General features: G+C 45.2%; 1 protein-coding gene across 6 annotated transcripts in view; it reads left to right on the forward strand.

The window, feature by feature from the left end:
- Nucleotides 1-11,945, forward strand: part of ZNF536 (zinc finger protein 536) — a 347,905-nt gene that overhangs the window by 237,243 nt on the left and 98,717 nt on the right. The gene's annotated exons all lie outside the window — the stretch shown is intronic.

Consider the following 11,945-nt stretch of genomic DNA (forward strand, 5'->3'; position numbering starts at 1 on the left):
TCCGGAGCACTGCTGAGCATGCAGTGGGAGCTAAAGGAAAACATGTCTGGGGCTCCCAGTGTCACGTCTTCATTAATGTTCTCCCTTCTAAATAGCATATTGGTACTTTTTATTTATTCCACCAAAACACCATGAGTCAGGACCTGACATTTTAGTGTTCTGTGTCATACTGAGAAAAATCTGTGGTTCAGCAGTAGGACAATTATATTATTTTGGAAGGGCTAGAAATAATACAGCATTTGTGAGACAACTGTAACATTTATCCAGACTCAGTGTGAGATTGTTCTTCCTTTTATTTGGAGAGCACTTCCAAAAAAGTATCAACTAGGAGCACAGAAAAAAAAGAAGACAAGAAAAAGTGGCATTTATGATTCCATTTAACCCCCATCGGGTATAATCTCATTTTGTGTAATACCGCTGGCTGTTCCCTGTCTAAACTTCTATGCAGTGAGCTGTGAATATAGTCCTTATTGTCCTGTGGGCAATATGACTAAGGAAAAAATATCTCTGTAATACAATGGAGCATTTGTCTGAATGGCATAACCTAAGGTCCATAACATCAGATCTAAAGTTGTAATTATACAGCTGCAGTCACACCACTCAAGTGAAGGCTGTGTCAGCACTTGTATTATATAAGGAATCCTGTTTTCAAGGGTTGATGAGTCATGTGCAAAAAACATTTATCACTAAACAATTGTTCTGATTGTTCTGAAACAACATCTAGGTATGCGCCTTTCCCCAGCAGGACATGGTCATGTCTTCTGCAATATGCCATGGCATACTTTGCTAATGAGTGCATCTTTTTTGAGCTTGGAAACTACCTAAAAAGTTGGGACTTTATGCAGTTTTATTACTGTCAAAACATAAAGTTGGGAAAAAAAAGAGTGACCAAGGTATTCACCAACAAGGATTGTAACAGGCGAAACTTGTCTTTCTCAGAAATTATAAAATTAGGGTGTTTTTTTTTCCCCTGTTTGCCATCCCCAATTTTGCTTTAAGTTCTTGGATCTGAACACTTCCTTTGAAGGCCCAGTCAGAATTTTGGTTTTTGAGCTGCCTTGAAATCAAGCCTCTCCAGCTCAAAGTAACTGTTATTGCCATTTGAAGCAGCCGCACATTTACTGGTGAGGAGCAGACAGGAAAGAAGTTTATTTACAGCAGTGCCACAGAGGTGAACCAGGAGCACTCTGCATCCCTCCCACGTGAATGTAAAAGGATTACACTTAGGATTGAGATCAAATACTGGAAACCACAGCAATTTTCCTACTACATGAAATTTCTAGATAGGTATGCTGGGTGTGAGTGACTTCAGCTAAGAGGGACTCCTGCCCAGAGCAGTGCCATTTACAAACAGGTGTCCCTGGAGGCAGCCCCACATCAGGCATTTGCACCCAAGCTGCCTTGCCCGCCCCATTGTCCGCGGAGCGAGACGAAGGCCAGCCAGTCCCTTTAAGCCGATCTCCTCTGATCCGGGGCGTCTGTAGCGCCGTTCCCTGCATAGAACAGCCATTGTTCAGCTGCAGAGCAACAGTGGGGTAGAGAATAGCATGCCATGCTGGGGATCAGAGACTGAATTGTTCCTTAATTATCTCTTACTGAAGGAAAAACCCAAGGCATATCCCGATATGTGGCATGACTCTGTCAGAACACGAGTCTTTTAAAAAAGATTTGGGGAGAGGGGGATCCAATTCAGAAGCTGGCAATCCTCACTTCTCCTGCAGGTCTACCTGTGATTCACTCACTGACCATGGAAAGAAATAAGTTTTCTGCTTTGGATTCTACATTATGAAATGGAAAATAATAGTACTTATCTCCCTGGTAGGAGTGCTGTGAGGATAAATGAATTAATTAATGTTTGTAAAGTACTTTGAAGATGAAGAACATTATATAAGTCCTCAGTGCACAAATGCTTCCTTCTCTGACATAACTACAGTAAGCTATAAAAATGTACTGGTGAAAATAAACACATATTGCAAATATGGGTTGGGTGTGTGCATGGCTGCGGTGCCCCAGCAGTGTGGGTGGGCCTGACTTCCTGAGCAGCCAGCAAACCCATCGCCAAAACCTCTCTTAGCTCCTGCCCCTGCACAGCAATGGTGCTCGGGGCTCTCTGCAACAGCTTTGGCATGCTTTGACTGTAGTGTCTTTTCACCAAATCCATGGATTTTTACATCGGTGCTCTTTTGGGTGCCAGCTGGGCTGAGCTGCTGGGTTTTGGCCACTACCACATCAAGCCAGCCCCAGCCCCATGTGCCACCAGCCACGGCAGGCGATGGGTCAGCAGTGTTTTTTCCTGGGCTGCTCCCTCCCCAGTCCACTGCCGTGCCTGTGTCAGCAGCTCCTTGTCAGGACCAGGGTCCTGCCACACTGTCTGCCACAGTTTGTCCCTCCTGTTCAGGGCCAGTGTGACTGGTCCCCATGGTGCTCGGCAGATCCCAGTCTGGTGACTGAATTGGCTCTTGTGTGTTTTTTTATTGAATGTCAGTGACTTCAGTTTGCAACTTTGAAGTTAAAATTTTTCTTGCCTGTTATTCAATGTCCCCATCCTAGGTTAGTCCTTGCTGCTTTATTCTATATATATATATATATATATTTTTTTTTTTTTTTTTCATTCAAGCCAGGAAGTGTGTTTGACCCCAAAATGCTCACATGAATAACAAGGCAAATTAAGAGCATGCAGGGAAGGAAAACCAACACTTCAGCCATATAGAAATGGGACATTTATCAAAAGAGACATATAAGAAAAGGTTTGTGCATTGAGATGAACAGGTTAAAGATGAAATTCAGTATTTCTTTGGGGCTCTCCTCAATTCACAGCTGTTACATAGATCAATTTGATAACCTAAGAAAAAGGCCACCTTAGCCCTGATTGTGTCTCGTTTTACTTTTCCCTTTGCACACCTAACCCTGTTCCAGTCTGTGCACTTGGATTTCTTTTAAATCCTTTCAAATTATGCTGGTAAACCTGTTGCTGGCTCAGCCTGCCAGCTGGAGTGCAGAGGAGGGCAGTGTGCTGCTCCTGGGGGCTGCAGAGCCCCTGCCCTGCTCCCCACTGCCGGCAGCTGAGGGCTCTGCTCTCCCTGCTGGGAGTTTGAAGAGGGTGACAGCTTTTGCCCAGCAAAGTTTGCTGCCATGCCACGTTCATCCAGATGCCAAACGCACCGAGACGCATCACCAGCACAACCAGACGTCCCCAAACCCTGGTCAGCACCAACACGCACCCAGTGGTGTGGCTGAGGTTCCCATTCCCTGACATGAGAACCATTTAATAACAGGAGGGCATCTGGGTGTATTCACTAATTGTTATATAAATGTACATTGGGGTGAAAAAGAAGAAAACAAACCAGAAAAGCTTTCCCAAAGGATAGAGGTGGGAATCCCATTAACATGACGGCTCCCTCTTTAGTTGCCAAAATGATTGGCAGCGGGATAAGGTCAGAAGATGAAAACCAAGCCGTGGGGGACAGAGCGGGGAGGGGAGGGGGCCAATCAGTTGAATAAAAAACTGAGTGTCAGTGCTGGGGAAGGAGAAAACCGGCACTCCCACTAGAAAAATCCTCACCCTCTGCTCCCCTACTGTTTGTTTGGGGAAAATGCTGCAGCTTAATCAGAATTATTTACAAGATAATGGTCCATTGTTTGTAGTAAGACAGATGCTGTCTGTGGGAATTTGGTGGTTTATGCTCTATGCATTACAGTGCCATTGCTGTGTGCAGATGGGATCACAGTGGTATTGTTGTTATCCACTTTTTGGAAATTTGGAGGATCCTTACTGTGAAAGGAGGATCCTTAAAGAGAAAAAAAGAGTTTTCTCAGGCCCAGAGCTGGGATTTCTCTTAAGGTAGAACTGTGTTTGTACATGTGTGGGAGGACAACGTGGAAGCACTTTGCTTGAGACTTACAGCATGAGGGGTCCCTGGGCTGACTGTACTTGGTAGTGACAAACATCTATTCAACAGATGGATGGAGGGAGGGATGGATCCTCTGTGTCTTTCCAAAGGCTAGAAAATACATCCTGGTGGGATATGTCCATGCTCCCTCCTTTGCTGGGGACTGTCAGAGTCACTTGCTTAGAAGGTGGTGTGGGAGGTACACAGACCTGTCTGTGTGGAAGCCAGGCAGGCCTGCTCAGTGATCATCCTCTGGCTGTGCGACTGCAGCCATGGTGTTCCCTGCCACCCTCCCCATGCTGCAAGCTAAACACTGAGCACTTCTGTTCCACCAGAAAACTTCATCCTGATGATCTATGGGTGAGGCTGTGGGAAAGGCAAGCTAAATTTTTGCTGGATTCATATTGGAAACAAAAGTCCCAAAGTCCTAAAGAGAAAAGTCTTTATTTATTTAGAAGATCAAATGCAAGATTTAATATTTTTTTTTACATTTTCCAGCTGAAAATGGCCCAAGTAGAAAGTTCAGTGTGGAGGCCTAGAGCCTGGCAAAGGGGACAGGCCTACGATGTGCAGGTGGGTGACCCTCTGCCATGAATTGCTGCATACAAGAGGAATAGGGAGCTCAGATGAGGCCTGTGGAGATGGCTGCTCCATCAGCATGTCCATCTCCCTAGCTGTCTGGGTCTGTCCCAGCAAAGCGTGAGGGACAGCAGCACCCACAGCCCTTTTCCATGACCCTGGAATGAGGGACAAGGACCACGCCATGCAGAGCTCTGCTCTCTCAGGAGCAAACCCTGCCCTGCCTTTGCTGCCTGGCCCATGGAAGCCTGGGACATGAGAAGATCCCTCCTCAGGGCCCTGCACGTTGGAGCCAGGTGCAGGATGAGGGGGTGGAGGGTGCCTGGGCGGGGGTGGGTGTATGTGTGTGTGTGCCTGAGCTTCCTCTCTCAAAAATCTGCTTTTAGTGTGCAATAGCTCACATATTACCTCAGCAGAGATCCATGTGCACCAAAGGCAACCAAGAGACGACAAATCACCGGAAGGGCTCCAGAGGGGATTTTGAGCATCCACGTCTGGTATCCCAAGATCCATTAGCTTGCAGGTAAAATGGAAAACTATGACCATCTCCTTTGTATGCAAGATAATTAAGCTGTCTTTCCATCATTGCAAAATACCTGAGTTTCCCTGGAGAAAGCAGAGGACCTGGGAATGGGGAATGAGGCAGGGAAGGGCAAAGAATGGCTGATTCACAGTTTTTGGGGTCTGTGCAGCTGGAAATGGGTTTCCAACATCAGTATGTTCTCCTTTGGTTGTGTTTTCCCTGAAATGGGTGGTGGGAGGTGGCAGCTCCTGAGTCCTCCCTTCCCTCTGGGCTCAATGTGCATCCGGGGATGGAGCTGATAGCATCATATCATGAGTGGAAACCATTTGGCCCAATAAAAGGGATCTCCTCTGAATTTTGTGAAATGGAGTTTTCCAAGAATACCCTTGAAGGGGTAGATTGGCACGGGAGATTGCAATTCCTGAGTGATTGCATTTTTCCTAAGTATCTCCAGTGGGATCTGTACAGGGAGCTCTAAGTTTTTTTTCTCCAGGTCAGCATTTATTTGCAGAATCCTAATTTTGTATTTCCTGACATTTAAACTTTTCAGCCTAATAGTCTAATAAGGATTCCGTCTGTCCGTCTAAATAAAGCTTCATTCTAATGAGGACACCATCCATCTCCTGAGATGGAGCTGTAACAACTTCCAGCCTCAGTGTAATTTTAGCTGGACTCCCTTCCCCACCCTCTTCTCCCCACGGACCTCTGTTTGGGGTGAAAATTATCTGTTTTGGGCTGAAGTTGTGCAGGATTTCATTTTGGGTCAAGTGACTGAGCTATTGTGTAAGCCTCTGCTTTCTCTCTGAAAAGGGGGATTTTGCTCACTCGCCGTTGTACGTTCAGTGCCTGCTTATTTGCAATTTCTGTTCATAAGACTGTGGGTTTTCATGCCAATGATTTTCTGTTTGAGTTGTTGGAGTAGGGAGGTTGTGGGACCATGCCAGTGTCAAAGGTTGTCACTTGAATGATAATTAATAACATTATCAGGATGATTATGTGTTTAGATGTCCAGAATCAGGAGTGAATTGAACTTGTTAAATTTAATTCCTACCTCCGAATGACTGGGGTATTGGCGTGCTCACCAGTCTTGCGTTTGCATAAAGGACAAAACTGGGAATTTGAAAGGACAATGACTAATGAGAATTGCTGAAATTCTGGGCTTTTGGAGTTCGCAGGGCTTTTCCTACAGCACCATCGCTGTGCGAGCGTTCACCAGGCAGGAGAAGGTGCAGAGTGGGTGCATGACAGTGTTTATAGAGCTTGGTTTCACTGTGTCAGTTGTTGACTGAAACATCAAGTCGTTTGAGATTGGAGATCATGTCTTTTAAGGTCCAGAAGAGCCGTTTCACATGCGACTGATTACCTCTGTCAGAGGCGAGAGAGCCAGGTCCCACCTCGGTGGGTGGGATCTGAACTCCTGCTTTCAGAGGTCAGTAACAGGGTTTTTAGACCTTTGTGCTTCTCAGTCCCTCATAGCCAGACCTTTTCTGTTAAAACTGTTTAAATTGCAAACCACTAATAAAAGGATCATATGTGTTTCCCACTGAACAGGTTCTTTAAGGCTATTACGATAATTAAAAACATATGGTGCCTATGCAAGTCAGAGGGAAACCACAGATGTACAAATTAGGTATTATATAAGGTTTTTCTTTTTTGCCCTTTCAAAAACTACAAGTCAAAGAGATACAAAGAGATGAAGATGATAATTTTTCTGGAGATGGTAGGTAGCATTTTGGATTTTTAATCATGAAATATGTAAACCACCTTTCTTATACATAATCAGAGCAAACTCTTTCTCATAAGCAGGAAGAACAAAATATAGTGGCATATGACTGCAGTATTTATGGAAGGAATAAGGAAACACTTTGTTTCATACAAGTTATTGGAGACCAAGAAACCTTTTGCATTTTTTATGATGTTTCCCTGCACAGACATGGAGGATTATATTTATTAAATATTGAATTATATTGAAATTGGATTGATGCAGCCAAAGGAGGACATTTCTTTGTATTCCATTTTTTCTCCTTTTAAAAAAGGGAAATGTACTCATATTGATTGCAGTACAAGTAGTCATTTGTTTTAATTTAAAAATATAGGATTGATTTTGAGAAGGTGATAAATACTGCTAATAAAAAAATTCAAAATGGGGATTTATAATGATTCTCTGTTAAGTCAATGGTTTAGAGAGGCTAACTTATAATAAAAGTAGAGACGTGCTGAAATATCCATAGCTAATGAATTATTTGCCATTTGCTAGTGCTGCAAAGTTTCCTTGGTTTGCTGGGTCCTGCTGCAAAAAGTAAAATTTATGTCATCTAATGCTTCTCGCTCCTTGCTTTGTCTTTCTCGCGCTAAGAACGGGCAGCTGAGGGTCTGCCAAGCAGCCAGGGGCCCCCTCCCTGTGCTGATGTGCACAGGTGTTCCAGAGAGGGGCCGGACCCAGGTGTGGCTGCGCTGCCTCAGGTTGGTGCTTGCCGTGGGGCTCGGGGCTGCCCTGCAGCTGCCCCTCAGCCCCCGCACAGGTCCCTGCTTGTGGCACACGGGACGGGCAGGGCTCAGCAGCTTCGGGAGCCCTGTGACTCGTGCCTGTAGCCTTGAGCTCCCTGGCTCCCGCAGCACCAGCATCTACCTGGCACCTGGCCCTGTCTCCGGCGACAGACACCTTCCTCTTGCCCGTGGGGCCTGACGCCTCCTGTGTCCCGGCAGGAACGGGACCGCAGCAAGCCCGGCGTTGTGGCGGGGCTCACAGAGCATCCCACCGGCACAGAGCTCAGCAGGCGGCGGATGAAGGACGCCCCTTCTTGTGGCTCCCAGGCCACGGCATGGCGAGCACCCTACCCACGGCTGGGCTTGTCCCTCTGCCGTAAGGGGGATGCTCTCCGCCCGCCTGCCCCAAGAACCAGCCCCAAGAACCAGCCCCGGCTGGGCCAGCTGCGGCTGCAGCCCGGCTGGGGGACTGCGCCCGGGGCACGTCGTGTCCCTCGGCAATTACACCCCGGGCAGGCAGCCCGCACCTACAGCCGGGATCTCAACCCCAGGTGCAGCTGAGCCTTTGGAGACCCCTTGCTCTGTTTGCTGATGCTTTCTTCTGTCTCTCAGCAAAAAGTAGGCAATTTTTTTTTTTCGTTCTTTTTTTTCCTCCCAAATGAACTTTTAGAAAAGACCAAAAAAACAAATCTGGGGAAATAAGAGCAGGAGACGACTGATGCTAACACTTCAGGTTTGCAGGAGTGGTGGCTGAGCAGGCATTTCTGAACAGTCTTTTCTTTTCTTGAGTGAGTGATAGCAAACTCAGTGTTATTTCACATGTAGGTATTACCATTTTAACTTTTACTGAGGTAAAATAACACCTTGTCACTCAGTGCAAATACCAATCACAAAATGAATTAATTGTAATAACTGTTGTCAACAGAACAAAAGACTTGTTGCTTTCCTAAGCAGATTTCAGTGCCACTGATAACTATATACAGAGGTTCCCTTTGGGCTTATTCAGTGCATGTAGTCAGAACATAATTTCATCTGTCTTTCTCTGTACTTTGTTGTAAAAGTCTCAGAAATTGAGTTAAAAACCTGAATTCTTTTACATATCGCTAAGCATACACTTTTTCAATCATTATGATTTTTTTTCTCACAGAATTCCTAAACATTTTTACTAGTTAATTAACACTTTTTTTGTGGCTAATTTATTAAAGAATTAACAAGTTTATAACAGTCTGCAGAATCTGTTGGTTCACCTTAAGCTGTGATGGACAGTTACTTTCTCAGAAAATATGGGCAGCTGTTTTGCTACACAAAATAAATTTTTGCTGATGTTACTTCTTCAGCCAGTCATCTTTATCCAAGACGAACACTGCTATCCCAATAGATGGGGGAAGTTTCCTTTGAAAAGGGGGGAAGAGAGAAAAAATTAGCCAAGAAAAGCAGAATTCTTCATACTTGTGCTAACCACAAATTTATTCAAGCAAAGTTTTGGATGGGGGGGGGCAGTTGGAAACTAATTAACTAATTTCACAAAGGAGCCTCAGTACAGCAGGGATCAGTGCCAATATGCTATACTCATTTTACATGGCTATTTAGCTTAATAATCTAAAACACTATGGCATATTCTCTATATTTTACTGCAAATGCTATGTATTTTCTTAAAGAAACTTATGTTAATATTGCAGCCTGGGATAGTCAGCCATCACTGCCAGTGGAAGAGACACTCAACAGGAACTGACCCATACAGCAGTTAGAGACCCATTTTGCATCCTTATTTAACAGAATGTGTATTTTAGATTGCTTTCCCCCTCTTCCCTTTCATAACATACCAACAGGCTTCAGTACTCCCTGCCCTCCTTGGGAGTAGAATCACAAACTAATATAAAATACATGGAAAAGTAATTATCCCTGCATCTTCCCCAGAAATAAGATGAAAATCAGGAAAATGCCCCATGTAAAAGTCTGTTTGGGTAAGGCTGCCTGGCATGAAGGGTGGGAGGCTAAAGAAGCACCGGTGGAGCAGCTGAGCATCATTAGCTGGGCACTGGGTCCAGCTGCTCTCGCTTGGTTAAACAGGGTGCATGCAGTTCTTTACTGCAGCACTCTCGTGCAGGAGAGCAAGAAGCACCCTGGAACCACAGTAAGACCTTGCTGAAATCTTTTCCTTTCCAAGTGTGGTTGAGGTGTAGGGCCAGGAGCCTCATGCAGTCCCTGTCTGGGCTTTGCAGTGGGTAATATTAGTGCCATGCAGCCTTGATGTGGTGAATTTCAGATGTTTCCCGTCCAACCCTCTGCCGTCAATAATGTTTGGTTTGTCTTTCTCATTGGCAAATGCTGTGTCTTCAGCCACCAGTCAGTCAAGCATTCCTGCTTCTACTGGGAACTTGCTTTTTGCGTGGGCAACTTGGCTCTGCAGCTGCAATAGAGCATCTGTCTGCCTCACATGGGCTCGTGGTGCCGGGGAAGGACCCGCTTGCTCACCACTCTGCAGGGCTGATGCATGACTCAGTGTAAGCTACAGCACGTTTGTTCTCACAGTCTTCTCTCCTTTTCATTGTTTAATGTAAACAATTCTCAGTGTGCCTGAGTGATTTTTCTCTCATGTACTTCCCATGGCAGATGGGCCTGGAGTATCTGTGGTGGTTGTGCTGGAGCTTGAGTGGTTTTGTTTCAGCAGCCTTGGACCAAGGCTGTGGATGACCTTGTGTGGATGCACAGGGATGTAGGAAGGCTGTGCAAGAAACTCTTCCTGCGGGTCAGGTGTTCATCAGAGAGAAGTGGCTATGGGAGGCAGTTGCTATGGTTGTGGTCCTTGGGCCTGTGGCTTTTGTGCTGCTGTAGTTTTTGGGACACCCAGCCAGCACTGTCTGGGTTCTGCTGCACCTCTGTCATTGCTCCTCTCCTTGGGGTTGCAGCTTACCTCCAGATGTAAGGTTTTGGACAGAGGAAGCAGCATGAAAAAGGTTGACCAGCATCTTCTGTGTGTTCTAATGCTGTGTGGGTGGGGATAGCAGCAGCCATCCTTGTATGGACTCACGGGGTGTTTTCAGAAAAAGCCAATGTTAAAAACCCCAGGTCAGGCTGGGCATGGGCAGCACAAATGCAACAGGAGGACACGTCCACTTCCCCCACGCCAAACCTGGGAGTGTGTGCTGTGTGAGAAAGCAGGGAGAGAGCATGCAGTTCTCCTTACCCTGCTGTCTGCTGCCCCCCCTCCCCTCACCCATTTATATCTCAGTAAATCAGTTTGACAGAGAGAAAATACTCCCAGCCTCTCATATAACACCCTCTCTTGTGCTGACTGGTGCTTTTTGCTGTTGTAACTTGGCTGTCACATTGTTTGCCCACTGTCCCTTTGAGGCACATCAGTAATGGTGTTCCTCCAAAGTTGGAAATTAGGGTGCCCTAGGTCAGGTGGCCAGGAGCTTTCCACAGCAGAGCCCGACAGCCCCAGTGACTGGCAGGATGGGACTTGTGCTGTTTTGTTGTCACTGGGGCTGATTTTGGATTTGCTTCTCAGCCATCGCTGTTCTGTGGTTTTTTTCTGCTTCTCTTTGGGTGATTAACTGCGAAAAGAAGCGCTTCTCGTTTCTGCAAGCCACTCCTCTCCCTGCTTCTTGGCACTAGTTGCTAATCAAAACAGGTCTTTGATAGCCAAATGGCATTTGGCTGAGCCAAACACAGAGCTAGACACACAGGCTTCTTGTGATTAAGCGCTTTATTAATGTGAGGTTTAATGCACGTTCACTCCCAGCGTGTGGACCCAATGGTAAATGTTCAACAATCTAATTCTGTAGCACTGTGTTTTATTTAGCATGAAAATATTCCCGGGTACACAAAAACAGTGCTCCACTTAGGAGCGATGCTCTGAAGGATTTTAAAATACTAATTTTTTGCTCTTTCCAGAGCAAAGGTGTGTTAGCCTGTCATTTTATAAAGGGACAAGCTGCACTTTTTTTTTTTTAACCAATCGTGTTTCTATAGATAAACAAGTGTAGAGTTCTAAACTAGTAAACTTTTACCATATTTGTATAATTCATGTTCATATGATACCAGAATATTCCAAGAGACATTTTGGGGAAATTTGTAAAATAAATGTGCTTCCTGGCAGACACCTTGTGCGCCAAGTTTTAGCCTGGGCTGCATTTTCACAGCTGAGTTATAAACCCCTGAAAAACAGGATTTATAATGGAAATGCTGACACAACCTTAACCATAGCACTGCTATCTGGTGCTGCTATAATATACTGTACGAAGAAATCAGTTCATTAGTTAGTTATAAACAAAGGACAGAGATAGTAAATTACAGTAGGTATTTCAGCAGTTTTCTATATATTTATGACACAAAAATATGCAGCTGCATTTTATTTCTTTAGACAGTATTTAAGGATTTCAGATTTAATACACATTAGTTTGGATATGCACATTGTGCATTTTGGTCTTGCTGTTCCCTCTTGTAGTTTTATTCATGGT

The sequence above is a fragment of the Corvus kubaryi genome, unplaced genomic scaffold, assembly GCF_017639235.1.
Source record: "Corvus kubaryi isolate FWS band 111438036 unplaced genomic scaffold, C.kubaryi_AGA036_p1.0 37300, whole genome shotgun sequence".
Taxonomy (NCBI): domain Eukaryota; kingdom Metazoa; phylum Chordata; class Aves; order Passeriformes; family Corvidae; genus Corvus; species Corvus kubaryi.